The following is a 15,783-nucleotide window of genomic DNA, read 5'->3' on the forward strand; positions in this document are numbered from 1 at the left end:
ATATATATATAAAATATATAAATATATATACACACACACACATATGTGTATTTATTCACCATGCTTTAAATATTTATATATGTAAAACAAGCCACTCCAACCGAGTACAAATAATCAATATTTAATCAGCAGTTGGTAACCATTCCAGCATTACGCTTTTCGATCCTCACAGATCTTAATGATATGCAAAGTGGTAGGTAGTCAGTTGCACATAGTTTAAATATACAATGGCCATGAACACAAAAGAAGGACCAAACAGAATCACAATGTGTTTGCATTCAATAATTGGCATTTTTCAGTAACGGGATACAGTGATTTCCTTTAACTTGTGTCCTCTTACTACAATCTTTCGCCAGTGTCTATATTTGTTCACTTTGGCGAGTTCCTCTCACTGATTCACTTTACCACATGTTCTTGGGACTGCCATTGCCATAATGCACTGCAACAATAAAGTAAGTATTATTACGGTCCTTCTCTTTATAAGTTTTCAAAATCATACCCGATGATTTTTCGCTGTATCACACACTCTTATTAGCCTCCAGGAGTCAATTCCATATTGGGCAGAGCGGTGAAGTGTCCTCCGTGAAATCCAAGGCACCGACACCAGTCTTACACTATTTCAGACTTCCTCCCTTGGAAACCTTCTGCTTCATAACAATTGAGATTGTCTCGGAGTACAAGGGTAAATACGTCTGCAAACTCTGGCTGGTGTCGCAATATTACTGAGACCTGTAATGAGCAGGCCTCCCTTTTTTGGACAGTGGCGACGAGTTTGTCTTGTGTCCTGAGGAAGTCAGGACAAAAGTGGACTTCATCCCTTGAGCAGCAGTGCACCAGGAGGCGCGTTTGGGGAGTGGTGTAAAAAGGGGGCATGGCCTTCGACCACTCTCAGCAATTTAGCTGTGTGCGGTTTACTGGAGGTACCTGGTGGGCTTGTTGGCCCCCAGGGACCCTCATTAGGAAAGGGTACTTCATCCCACCAACCAAGAGCATGCCAGGGGGTACATTTGCAGAGTGGTAGAGAAAGCCTATGTCCACCTCTCAGCAATCCCACTGTGTTGGGCTTACTGGAGGTAAGAGGTAGGCTAATTAGCCCTTAAGGACCCCAAGCAGCAAAGGTGATGTCAATGCCCATCCGGAGCGCACCAGGGAGAGTATTTGCAGAGTGGTGGGCAAAGGGGGCGTGGCCTGGTATGAAAACATAGCAATCCTGCTGTGTGGTACTTACTGGAGGTAATAGGAGGGGTAGTTGGCCCTCAATGATGTCTTTGGGGGCCAACTACCCCTCTTGTTACCTCCAGTAAGTCCCACACAGTGGGTTTGCTAAGACGTCTTCGGAGGCCATGTCCTTTTTCTCCACCACTCTGCAAACGCGCCTCCTAGCAGACCATGGGATGGGGATGAAGTCCACTTTACACCTGAGGGACTTTGAGGGCCAAGAAACCCTCCTGGTACCTCCTGTAAGTCCTACGCAGCGGAATTCCTGAGCACTGGTTGGAGGTCCAGCACCCTTTCTCTACCACTCTGCAAACTCGACTACTAGTTAAATAAGCATCTTTCTGCACCTCTGACTTAGAGGTAGCTTTAATCCCCCTGCCATATTATATACTAGGGCCTTACAGAGGAGGTCATGCCAATCACAGAGGTACCCCAACCCATAGTGTACCCTAGTGTAAGTAGGTGTTTTCACTGTATTCTAAGAGTCTTTTAGCATAGCACTGGCTCTAGGCCTGGTTAGTCAGACTCATTTACCACCAGTACCCATCAGCAAAAAGTTGGGGGCACAGGATGACTTTGCAACACAACCTCTTTCTGCCCCTCTGTTGGTTCTTTCTGCATATCTCTTGCTTCTTTCTGCACCTTTCTTTGTCTTTCCGGACTTCTGTTGCCCCTTTCTGCATTTCTCTTGCTTCTTTCAGCGCCTTTCTTCCTCTTTCTCCATATGTCCTTCCTATGTAGGCATAGTTTGAAATTAGCATGTTGAAAAACCTTTGAAATTCACTGGAAAAAACATAGGTTATAGGGTTGTTATAGTTAGAAATTAGCATTTAAAAAACCTTTGAAATTCACTGAAAAAACCATAGGTTTCAGGGACATTATAGTTAGTAATTGCCAATAAAAAAACCTTTGAAATTCACAGAAAAAAACATAGGTTGCAGGAACGCTATAGTTAGAAATTAGCATTTAGAAAACCTTTAAAATTCACTGAAAAAATCCATAGGTTTCAGGGACGTTATAGTTAGTTGGACATTTCCCTCGTACAAAACCAGTGAAATTTGTCCATTATAGTTAGTTCAGCTAACTATAACTCACGTATCCGCAATGCACTGCTGATGATGTCACATATTACATCAATCATGACATGGTCAGTGACATCACTGATGACTTCTCAAATGACATCACTGATGATATCACTGATGACATCATCCAGTGACTGTGTTTTTCTTTAAAGTTGAAATTAGTATTATGTATATATGTCAAGGTGTATTGAAGAATGAGTGGGTGTATAAGTGTCAGGATGGAGGATTTAGTAGGTGCGTGACTGACTGTTTAAGTGAGTGATTACATCTGTCTTACTGAATGCATGGGTTAGTGAGCAAACTGTGTGAATGTCTGTATCAGTCTGTCTGTTGTAGTGTAAGCTGCTGCATGGGTTGGTCAGTAGCTACTTGAGTGTCTATATGGGTTATTGATTGGTTGCCTGAGTGTTTGTATGGGAGACTGGGTGTATAGGTTCAAGAGTGCATGTGGAAACAGCTGTATGGGTGGGTGAGTGTGTGCATGGGTGTGTTGGTGAGTGAATGGATGGCTCAGTGGTACATGTCCAAGTAACTACATATGTAAAAGGCAGTGTATGTGAGAGTTGGAGTATATAAATGACTATACGTGAGAGGCAGTTATTGTGAGAGTGGCTGTATGGATGAGTGTGTACTTGTATCAGTGATTCTATAAGAGAGTAAGTATGCGTTTTTTCGGTTTGAATAAGTGATGTGGTGTGTGTATAACTATATAAGTGAGTAAATGGGAGTGTGACTGATTGTTTGCATGACTGATTATGTGTGTGAGTAACTCTGGATGAGTGGTGGTGTGGTGTAGTTCCTATTTCCCTAATAGGCTCTGCGCATTGGAACAATATACCCTATAGGTTTGGCATAGGCCTGAGGTTAGTATGCCCCTATCTAGTATATTAAACTTAATTAATTTGTACCAGCTAACTCAGAGGCCACTAGAAACTCCTTGTGAACAAGAAGGGAGTAGTTTATGGCAACTGCATAAACATGACAACTTTGTTTCCCTTTAGAATCGGAACACTCTCAGAATCGTGGAAAACACAGATAACAGTTTCACTCAGCTAATCGTGCATGCTTAGTTTCTACAGAGTTACGCAGAAAGAATAGATGGGCGTTTCAATAAAAGGATTTATTGAACAGTCTTGTTTCTCGTGTAAGAGATATGAGCTGTTACAATCACAAGACAGTATGCGAAATATATTATGTACAGTGTAAGCAGTAGAAAGAAATAATGCTGCGCTAGCATTATCTTTTAGCTATGACACATATATTCATATATATAAATAACATAAGCTAAAAATGAGAGTACTCATAAGATGCTTCTCGAACTAGTTCTACCCCAGTGTACTTAACCTAAGTGTAGTGCAAGGTAAGAAGTAGGTACTGTATGCTATAGTCTGGTATGCTAAGTTTAGTATGCCAAGTCTGGTATGCCAAGAGTCCCTCTAGGTTCTAGTCAGCTCCATACCTTGAAAATGAGTGAGGTGGGAATCTCTTTCCGGGTCTCGAACTCTAACACCCCGCAAAGTGAGTGAGAACACTGGAAGCTGGATTCTCTGCGAGCAGGGATGAAAGCGTCTCTTGTCAGTGCATCAGGTTGGGACACGGGTTCCTCTAAAGTCGAGGTCTCCTCAAACTTGCTTGGGCAAGGAAAGGTATATTTATACCCGGTGGGTGCCTTGGAAAGTTAGCATTGACGTAAGGTCGGGCAGAGGAAGACATCAGGAATGAACCCTTAAGGAATAGCGGTTCATGCATAATAAATGAGTTCTTGGAGAAATCAATAATCCTGTGCTAGGGGAACTCCCAAGAGCTTAAGGTTCTGGTTTCTAAGAACTCGTTGTGACATTGGGGTGGACAGATGTAGGTGACCATGCCTGTATTTGGATACCATGGCTAATGCCTAAATAAGGACTGGAATCTTATGCCCATATAAGGGTAATACGAATTGTGCCTATATAATGACATATATCAGGAAAACCTATATACGGACACCTAAAGCGGAATACAACACCCACTCAACTTTCGAATGAACGATAATACTAAATGCTAATCATTAAATGCTAAACATTAAACTGAGTACCACATGTTGCTAAAAACATTTGTAAAAGCATACTAAAAGAAGTTTAAAAGAAAACTGTAGCTAAACATGTAATGAAAAGGTGCTGTACATTTTGAAGCAGTTTTTCATTCTAAGCATATATCGGAAATAAATGAAATAGGAATGAAATAAATATATACATATGACAAAATGGTTGACAATTATTAAAAAACTAAAGCCATTTCATAACATGGTACTAAAGGAAATAGTGGTAAATAAGGTGACAATGTGTCCCTGGAAGTATTCAAAGATGTCTGTTCTATATGAATAGTTCTACTGTAAGCTGATTGATTTGCCATGTCTTTTCAAATTTCGAAAAAAGTCAATTTTAGGAAGAGTTCCAAGTTTTGTTCTTTTATGAAAATATGGAGGCCAAATTCATTGCTTCCTTGGTACACTGTGAGCCGAATCAAAGTCAGTGTATGGGTCTGGAGAAAACATGAAATCATCAACTCTTGTAGACAAAAGATCGTCTACTGATGTCGGTGACAGTTGGAACACATCGTTTAGAAGGTTAACTGCAGAGAGATGTGAAGCATCGCCTTCAGCATGGGATGCCGCAGCAATGTTCGCGTCCGTTGTTACCTGTTTGCCTGTTGATCCATCTCGTACCTCAGCAGCAGCAGGAAACGTCTGTGAGATCTCAATGAATGCCGTCATCAGGATTGGTAGCCTCTGGGGACAACACAGAGCATGGGCCGTTATCAGGTCCAGCAGAGTATCGATATCCATTGGCATGACTGATGGGAGTGTTAGACATATGTCTAGCACACATTCTTCATCGCAAAGCAGGCAGCGTAAAACAGGTAAGATGTAATCTTGCCAGATTGGTCTAAATGACAGAAACCATGTTGTATTAAGGTCCTGTAGATGAGGTATGCCCAAAAGTTGCACTATGCACTCACGGCACTTCCGTTCTAGGAACACTTTCTACAAGTTCCTGGGAGTGATGCCGGTGGATGGGCTTGCCATAGCGTAGCAGTAGGAATAGAAACAGGATTCCTCCAATGAGCGGTTGAACTAATGGCAGACCACCAAACACCGAATGCATGAAGTTTGGAATGATTCCGAGGACAGCCTGAAAAGGTGTTAACAGACCTGAACATATGGTCTTAAATACATGTACAATCCCGCTCGTATTAGACATGTTTAAGATACGTCCCATCATCTCTACAAAATGTATAGGGCAGTCTGTATTTATTAGAGCCTGTATCTCAGCCGAAGTCCTTGCAATTAGTAGATCATAGGTTTCTTTGGCCGAAGTTAAAGACACGGTCAGTTGCAAAAGCATGGCTTTCATTCTGCTTAAAGTATCAAAACGTATAAAAGAAACATTCAATGAAGGCCATAGAGGCGACTCCCTGACTGTGGCTATTTGGGGGAACAATACTTGCATACAACAAGTAACCCTGGAGCTAACCGTTACCAGATATCGGATTCCTGGCAACATATCACAGCAACTTTGATCATTCAACATGAGGTAACTGCTGTTCGAAAGTTGGCCAAACGTTGAATTAATCACAACAGCTGGTGTAACCTGCAGTTGGCAGGACAAGTTTGCCAAAGAACCATTGCAAGCCCCATGTAAAGAAATGTCCTGACATATGAGAGATCCGCTCAGTGCATTTTCAGTGTGTACCTCTTAGAAACACTTCATGACCCCCACTCCAACATCTGTATTCGTAAGGTAAAAACTAGGCCTGGACAGTAAATTCCGTTCCGCTCGCGGAATTTGTAGAATTTGGGTAATTTTGCATTCCGCGGAGAACAAGGAATTTCCCAAAATCCTGCGTTCCGCGGCTTCACTGAATTTTTTGCTTGTTCGTGTTCGCAAAATTCGTGTTTGTGAGATATTTCCCCTCGAGCACGCAAGCAGCGTTTGCGGACATGAAAAAAGCATTGCGAACAAGCAATTCCGCGGGTTCGTGGAATTTCTGCATGCTCGCAGAGATATTTTACCGTATCGCGGTGCTTTGCAAAGTGCAAATATGCAAATTCCGCCCACCCCTAGTAAAACCCAGGATGTCTTAATGTATTCTTTACCCAACCTTTCATATTTGCCTGCTTACATTTGTTTGAGGCAATACTGAAAATGAAAAGTAGTGACAGGCAAAGTTATTTTGCCATGGATAAGCCATTCTGTAGCTGGTTTTTCTGCTACCGTAAATGGTAATTTTATCCAGTTTTTCAATGCTCAGCACTGTATACTTTGCTCCCCTTTGTGCCAGTTCTATCTGTTTATCTGTTAGATTGTATTCTGAAAACAGAGACGGTGTGTTGATAAAACGCCAAGGCACATAGCCTGCACGCAATGATTGCAGCGTCCAGCCTAATAACATAATAGAATGTAACTGAGATTGGCCTTGTTGTAACATGGCTAAATCTTGTTCCAGTATGTCAATAGCAGAGGATACAATATTCTCCAGTGAATATATTCTGGATGACAAAGTTGTTAACCCATTGTCGACCACAGAGAGAGATTTCTCTAAGTTAATACGATCAAGCTCAAATATTCTTTCTGTGGCAACCGCCTGTGAAACCTTCCATATTTCATTATCAGCAGCATAAATGCCGACATATATGAAATGTTTTTGACGCGGTTTTCTCAGTCCTAGTAAAAAATCCCTAAGGTCTGCGTCTTCTTTAAGTAAAGATAAGTGTTGTGTCACATCCTCGAGTGTAGATTTTCATAGCCAGTCAAGGCACAATTTTCCTACACTGTATGTTGTTACTACCCCCGGATGCTGTTGTTGAACATAACGTGGGTCTGGTCTATAAATAGTAAAGCCCTGTCTTCTATTGAGGAATCTTTCTTGACAGATGTTTGTGTCTGTGGGCCAGAGCAACCATTTTTCCCAATCAGGATCTGATCTGTTGGTTTTTAGTATTGTGTCTACTGTGACCGCTCCCTGTGTAGTGCTATTGCTTGCAGGTGTTTGGTACAGAAGGTGTGTTCATGTCTTTGATCTTGGCTAATCCAAGGCAAGACGTTTGTTGCACAGTGTCATTCAAAAACATTATTTGCTGAGGGATTATACTGGCTATAAACATAGCTTCTATCCCCTGCGCTTGCCAATCTTTAGAACCCCAGACAGATTTTGTGTTGATTGTGTCTTTCCAAAAGTCAAGTCCTTGTCTAGACAGTTGGGCAATAAAGGCTGCATGATAAAGCTGTTTTGCATTTGTTAACATATTTTTTTGTCCAGTTTGGTTTACATTTCTATAGAAGAATGTTTCTGGATCAGATGTATTGTACCATGAAAAATATGGAAACTTATTTGCAAACGTTTTTGAACTACCCTTTGGTGGTGTAGGACAATGTTCCCATTGGTAAAACATAAATACATTTTTAGGTGTTGCAGATCTATGCATGAAATGATGACCATAGTGGGTGTAACAATAAAGCTGTTCGTAGTCTGATGAACCCTCTAAGTTTTCATTGTTATAGAACGCAGCAGACCTTTCTAGACCAGACATCATGTTATTAACAGTCTCAAAGTCCCAATCATCAGAATAGGTACTGGAGGTAATAAAGTCACTTAAGGAAATTTTAAATAAATGTGGAATCTTCAAAAGTTCAGTCGGGCCAAATAAGTCGAAATTGGTTTTGTCCCAAACTATACCATCCTGTATAGGAACGGCTGTGATGTTCACTGCTGACAAGTCTCTTGCTTCACGATGGGAAGATTGGTGTGGTTTTAAAAGTAAGTTCACATTTTTACTAGGGGTGGGCGGAATTTGTGTAACCGCGTTACGCAAATCTCCGCGAAACGGTAAAACATCTCCGCGAACACGCAGAAATTCCGCGAACACGCCGAATTGCTTGTTCGCGATGCTTTTTTCCTGTGCGCAATCGCTGTTTGCGTGCTCGGGGGAAATATCTCGCGAACACGCATTTTGAGAACGCGAACAAGCAAAAAATTTCGCGAAGACGCGGAATGCAGATTTTTGGGCAATTCCGCGTTCTCCGCGGAACGCGAAATTACCCAAATTCCGCAAATTCCGCGAGCGGAACGGAATTTGCCGCCCAGTCCTAATTTTTACTTTCAGCGTCCATACAAATGTATCTGCCATTCAAAAGCACGCTAAGAGTCATTACCAAAGCTAGCCAAAACAGAAAGAAAAATATTCAAGAAATAATGCATACTTCAATCGATGGTGAAACCAGATAAGTGTCTGTCAGAAAATGAAAAAATGCTTGTACTTGTCATTTGAAAGTTCTTAGGGCTGGCGTAGTTTCAGGCTCACTTGGATCCTCAGAAAAAGTATCAAAGTTAATGAAGTAGCCAGAAGTAGTTCTGTCAATTGTTGGAATTGCATCAGGATTCCTTGAAATCGCTGGAACCAGTTGATCACGAGTTACGTTGGTGTAGACAGGTGTATCTGGACGAACTGTTACTTGAGTTTCAATAGGGATGAGTTCCATAGCATTGTTGCTCAGTACTTCATCTCTTACTGTTGAATTCTCAATGGTTATGAGCCTCTCAGTCTGAACCTCTTGGATAGTAGCAAGAGGAGGGCGTCTGCTACTAGGTCGGAGTCCACGAGGCCTACTATTTAGTATTGGCCACATACTGTGGTTTGATGAGGGCGATTGACACAAATCTTTTCTCCTTGTTTCCAGCAAGGGGCGGCAGAAGTACTGTTCTTGTTCCGTGGATGGCTAGGATAGGTACTGGTTGTCTGTAAGAAGGTCCAAATTCCTTCTTGTCCGCAATCTTCTCTCTGACTAGATCCCCAACTTTTGGGATCCAGACAGGCCTTGCTGGGACTGCCAGTTTTTCCTCAGTGGTGGTTGGCTTCAGGAACATGTTGCTTTGTTTCGATCTTGGTTCATTTAGATCCTGTAAAACAGCAAAAACTATCTTTGATATCAAAGAGTTTATTTTCCACCACTGTGCCTTTACATTCTAGATCAGGAACCCATATTCCTGTTCCAAATAGGACCTCATATGGAGTGACCCCCTAGAGAACTTCTTGGCAAATTATTTAATGAGCGTTGGACCCCATAAAGACGTTTGACCCACCCATCATCCGAACCTAATACTCTAGCTGTTTTAGACTGCTTTATGTCCCGGTTTTTCTTTTCCACAACAGAATTTCCCTCAGGATGAAACGAAGAGGAGTACCGCAATGCTACGCCCAAACTGGCCATCGCTTCTTTGTAAGCCCGAGAGCTAAACGCAGGGCCCAGGTCAGAATTTAAGTTTAAATCTTTTTTATTATTATCAATATGAACAAAGTATCATCAACAGCATCATCAGCTTCCGCCTACAACCCTACGGGCCGGCTTATTACTGCGCTTGAAAGTCAGCATATCATCAATCCCGTCTAGCCCCGTGGGTAGGCTAAGTTTAACACAGCTTGTCGCCTACAACCCCTCAGGGCCGGCCGCGTCTTGTTCTAAAGGGATTTCCATTGGCTACAACCGGCATAGCGTGTATCCTGTGCCATCGGACCTGCGGAGCACCCCTCTGGGAAAGCGCCACCTCGTGGTGAGTAAGGGCCCAGCCCATGCCGCAGGCCTTATGACTAAGACTGGTCCATAAGGACCGCAATCCGCTGTGATACTTAGAAAACAAAACCCAGGCCCATCCCAGCTTCCCCCTCCCTCTCCCCCTCCTCCCTCCCAAGTCCCTCTGTCCCATAACCCCCCCCTCCCCGGTCCAGTACGTGCCTCCAGCAAATTCCATCAGGCCCTGTTGCCTCTCTCAAGGGTCTCTTTTCAATCCCTCCCATCAAGCCCTGTCAAGGGATGGAGTCCTCCTGTGTAGTGAGCCTCAGGAGTCGTAGGTATCTCGGGCAGGTCAGTTCTCTGAATTCCGTGACCAATAGGGACCGGAATGGGTGCCAGATGTCGTTGAACTCCTCCAAGTCCCCTGCCACTGTCAACGACAGTTTCTCCATGCCTAGCACATGCCACAATCTGTGCAGCCAGCCCGTGACCGTGGGGGGTGTGGGTGAATGCCAGTGTACCAGGATATTCTGAATGGCAGACCCCAACGCTATGGCGATCTGCCTGCCTCTCCGGGATTTTAAGGGGTACATCAGTTCGTTGGGGAGGCCCAATAAGATATAGGCTGGAAAGCGTGGCAACTCAGTACTAAAATGGGAGTCCACCTCGTCTAACACCTCTTTCCAGTAAGCGGCAAGCAGGGGGCAGTCCCACAGAATATGCGTCAGTGTTCCCACCAGCCCGCAGCCCCTCCAACAGGTGTCCTCTTTACTGCCATCCATAGCGTGTATGCGCGCTGGGGTGTAGTACCAATATGTTGAGACTTTGGTGAAAGTTTCGGTGAGGCCCGTGTGGTATGCCGAGTGCCTAGCTCTGTAAGCTATATGTCCCCATTCTTCGTGACTCAGGGTCCTACCCAACTCCCTCTCCCAGCGCTCCCTTCCCGGATTATAAAAGTGCGAAGGGGGTACTTGGAGAAACCGATACAGGTCGCTGATGAGTTTAGCGTCGGACGTGCGTGTTAAGAGCCAGCGTTCGTAAGGGAGGAGTCGCATATCTGCCGTTTCTCGCACCTGCAGATGCGACGCCCAATGGCGAACCTGCAGATAACGTAATCTCTCGTTTTCCGGCAATGCGTACTCTTGTCGTAGGCACGTGAAGGGGCAATCCCCTCCGCATTGTATAGATGGCACAGAGCTCTGCATCCCGCCTCTCGCCAGCGTACGAACGCCCCCCTCTCCATTCCCGGAGCGAAATCTGGGTTATCCACCAAGGGCGTCAACGGGGAGGGAAACGTGGTCAACCCGTGCGCAAGATTTGTGGTGTCCCAGACCTGGAGAGGCACTCTGGTGATAAAGGAGGCATATAGGTTAGCGGGGCGGTGAGCTCTGCGTAGAAACGGTATCTCCTGTAGAGGTCTCCCCGCCACCGCCTGATCCTGGAAGAGCCAGTGCTTGTCGGACTCCCACCTGCTCCACTCCACCAGGTATCGCAACTGCGCCGCGTGAAAGTATTTGCGGAGATCCGGGACGCCGAGCCCCTCCGCCTCCGGCGCCAACAGTGAGAGCATCCTCCTCATTCTGGGCTTCTTGCCCTGCCAAATAAAGCGCCCCAGATCCGACTGCATCCGCTGGATCCAGCCTGCCGGCGGACGCAGCGGGAGTGCCCAAAACAGATAAAGGATCTGGGGCAAAATTGTCATTTTGACGGCCGCCACTCTTCCCAGCAACGAGAAGGTGTTTCGGCCCCAGCGTGTTAGTTCCTCTCTTACCTTTCTACTCAGGGCGGTGTAGTTGGCCAGCACCATTGCGGGTAGGGTTGGAGCCAGCAGAACTCCCAGATAGGGCACTGGTTCCCGAGACCAGACGATTGGGACCCGGCGTTGTAAAAGGGTCCTGGTTACCGGCGCTAGGGAGAGATCCAAGGCCACCAACTTTCCCACATTCATCTTAAACCATGCCACCTCCGCGAAGGAGGTCAACTCTTCAATACAGGCCGGTAAGGCGGAGAGCGGGTCGTCTAAGGAGAGTATTACGTCATCAGCGTATAAGCTAATGGCATGACTAAAGCCCCCGAACTTCACTCCTCTCACAGCAGGGCTGTCCCGAATCCGCTGTGCCAAGGGTTCCATATATAACGCAAAGAGTAAAGGTGACAGCGGGCAACCTTGTCTCGTGCCCCTTTCAATATCGAAGCTCTTTGAGCTGTGCCCATTTACTCTTACTACGGCCGTCGGGGATCTGTAGCAATTAAAAATCATGTGGCGAAATTTGTCCCTTACCCCCACTTTCTCCAACACCTGTTCCAGATATGGCCAGTGTACTCGATCAAACGCTTTTTCGGCATCCACCAATAGCAACATCCTCTCTCCCCGGATGCGTGACGCTTTCTCAATGAGATGTGTGATCCTTTTGGTGTTATCGACCGTTTGTCATCCGGGGACGAAGCCCGCCTGATCCGGGTCTATAAGCCCCGGCAAGAGGGGGGCAAGGCGAGCCGCCAAGATCCCTGTGTATAGTTTAAGATCGATATTTAGGAGAGATATCGGCCGATAGGAGCCGCATTGTGATCTATCCTTTCCCGGTTTGGGGATGACCGCGAGGGACGCTAACAACAGATCTGGCGGTATGGCACCCGGTGCCGCAAAGGTGTTAAACAGACGCGTGAGAATCGGCGCTAGTTGTGCACAAAACGTTTTATAGAAGAGGGATGAAAAGCCATCCGAGCCTGGGGATTTACCATTTTTAAGAAGGGCTATAGCAGATATCACTTCTTCGGTTCTAATGTCCCTTTCAAGAGCCTCCGCCTGCCCTGGAGTTAAGGACGGCAGAGATACCGAGTCCAGATACCTCTGTGTTGCCAGGGCATCCGGGGGGTCTCCAGTGTACAGGTCAGCATAGTACCTGCGAAAGCTCTCCGCTATATGGGCATCCTCCGTAACCACGGACCCTATGGGGTCGGAGATCGCCTTCACTGTGTATTTCTGTCGGGCGACCCTGAGCCTACTCGCCAACAATCTACCGCACTTGTCCCCCCCGGTGTAATAGGCATGCTTGAGGCGCAGTGCTGCATATTCCGCACGATCCATGTCCAAGGCTGTCAGAAGTTTTCTCGCCCCTTGGAGTTGCCGCCAGATCCGGGGGGCACCCGTCCGGCTGTGCATGTGTTCCAGCTCACGGACCTTCTGCGTAAGCTCCTCCCGTTTTCTCTGCCTATTCGTGTTCTCTGCCGAAGAGATCGCAATAAATTCCCCCCGGAGCACTGCTTTTAGAGCTGCCCATTGCGTCGCCCGAGATGTGTCCGGGGTCTCATTGTGGGACAAATAGTCTCTTATCACCGTCATCACCTGCTTGACCACATCGCGCCTACCAAGCAGCGCGTCCCGCAGACGCCAGACCCAAGGTGGACAGGAGGCCGGCGGCAAACAGAAGGTGGCTGTCACTGTGGCGTGATCCGACACTGAGATCACCCCCATGTCTGCCCCTGTGGCCAGAGCGCACACAGGCCCAGTGACCAAAAGGTGGTCCAGCCGTACGTACGTTTTGTGTGCATGCGAGTAGTACGAATAGGCCAGTTCCGTAGGATGTAGGTGACGCCAGAGGTCCCCCAAATCCATCTCCACTAGTTGTGCCTTACACCCCGCCGAGAACTCCCCTGTCTGCGGCGAACGATGGGCGGATCTATCGGCCGCGCCATCAAAGACCATGTTGAGGTCGCCTCCTAAGAAAATGTGTCTATCTTGCGTGGCCGTGATCTCCCCCAGCGCCGAGCTAAGAAAGCGTTCTTGTCGTTCGTTCGGGCTATAAATGGACCCTACCGTGAATAGAAGACCGGCTACGCAGAATCTATAGGCCAAGAGCCGCCCTTTCTGTTCCGCTTGTTTGTGGAGTACTTCCCCTCGAAAGTGCCGGGCAACTAGTATCGCCACCCCTGCTGTTTTAGTGTTGCAAGACGAAAAGAGTTGTGTAGGGAATGTGGAGGATCACAGTCTAGAACAGTCCCGGGGCAGGAGGTGTGTCTCCTGGAGAAGACATATATCAGCTTGGGTGTTTTCTAGCAGGGACAGTATTGCTCGTCGTTTGATCGGGTTATTGAGACCCTTGACATTGAGCGTGACAATTTTTAAAGTTGTAGGTGTCATGTGGGGGAATCGTCAGGACCGCTTCTGCCCCCGAGGACCCATGTACTATGGCATGTACGCCACCACTGCGACTGCATCTTCGGACACGCACTGGAACGCGCCCCCTCCCTCCCCAGTTCCCCCCTCCCTCTCCCGTTGTACCCTTAAGCCCCCCTCCCTCCCCTTCAAAACTCTATCCAGAACCCCCCAGCCATACGCCCACCGCCCCCTCAGCACCATGCCAACAACTCTCGATTCCTGCCCGCCAAAATCTCTCTCCTCGACCCCAGGCCCGGAATCATCAGTGTCCAAGTCCTGCTCCCTCGGGAACAGGTCTTCGGTAGGATATTCCAGTGGACGTTCAGCCACCAATCCCTCACCGCCCGCCCACGCCCCGCCCCGCCCCGCCCCGGCCCCCAAACCTGCTATTCAAAGGAAGCTGTGATGATCTCCCCCCGGAGCTGTCTCACGCAGTCAGTGCAATGTCTCTAGAGCCAGTGTTCCCAGCAACCTCCATCACTGCGTCCGCCATGCTGGCTCTGATGGTGGGCGAGTCCGGCCTTTCAGGACGTTCGTGGGGGCGATGCCCAGACACCCTCCGCCAACCGTCCCTCCGAGAGCGCCCCCGCGCTGCGTGGCCACGTCATCGTCCGGCGCGGTAATGCCCAGTACCCCGCAAGTCTCCTGCAGGGAGCGTAGTTGGTGCATAGTACCATTCCAGCGGAAAATGAGTCTAAAGGGGTGACCCCAGGTATAGGGCGTTCCTTGTGCCCGCAGGAAGTCCGTAGCAATTTTGAACGCTTTTCGCTTCTGGAGCGTGATGGCCGATAGGTCCTGGTAGAGGGCCACCCGATGGCCCTGGAAAGTCAGGGACTGCCGCTTCCACGCCTCTGCCATGATGCGTTCTTTAAGCGGGAAATCCGGGATATAGGCCAGTATGTCCGGGGGCGGAGTCGAAGCTCTGCGCTGGGGTCCCACTCTGTGCGCTCTATCAATCCGAATGGGAAATTCCTCCGGCTCCTCCAAGATCTCCCGAAACAGGGCTCGCAGATAGCTTGCCGCATCCGTCCCCTCCGCTGTAGATGGAATTCCACGAACCCTAATGTTGTTCCGCCGAGATCGGTTTTCCAAGTCTTCAGCATGCGCCTGAAGGTCGATCTGTTGGTCCCTAAGGCGCAGCACCTCTTGTTGTAATTGTTCAACCTCCTCGTCTCTCCGCTGTCCGGCGTCCTCCACCGTGGCAACCCGGTCTCCCAGGCTATTCACCTCTCGGCGCATCTCCCGCACCTCACCGGCCACTTCGTTTTTCAGAGCTTGAAAATCTTCCCTAAGGGAGCTGAAGAGGGACTCCATAAAGGACCTTGTGAGAGGGGGTTCTCTGCCTCCTGCGTCCGGCGCTCCTCCGGAGGAGCCGGGAGACTGCTGCCCCCGGTCCGCTCGCTGCTGGTGTCTTCCAAGCAATTCAGGGAGTGTGCGCTCCCCCTTTTTCCCTCCTCTGCTGCCCGCCATGGTCGCCGGGACACGGTGTTGCTTGAGCTCTCCGCGTCACGAGACCCCCCTCTGGAACCTCCGCTCCCGGGGGCACTCCAAGGCCCTCAGTACCAGTCCTGCCGTCAGTGCGTGGTAACTCCGTACCTCTGGTAGCGGAAGCCGCTCCGTTCCGCGCTCCAGTCCGTCTCCCTCCTCCGCCCGACTCTCCACTGGATGGTGTCCCTGTATCCGCCCCTGTCCGCATCCGGGCTCCAAGTCCGGGGCTGCCTGGACCTCCCTGCTCTCAGCACACTATCTGTCCCCCGCTGGCTTGAGCTGTTGGCTT

The sequence above is a fragment of the Triturus cristatus genome, chromosome 2_1 (genome assembly GCF_964204655.1).
Source record: "Triturus cristatus chromosome 2_1, aTriCri1.1, whole genome shotgun sequence".
In the NCBI taxonomy this organism is placed as follows: Eukaryota; Metazoa; Chordata; class Amphibia; order Caudata; family Salamandridae; genus Triturus; species Triturus cristatus.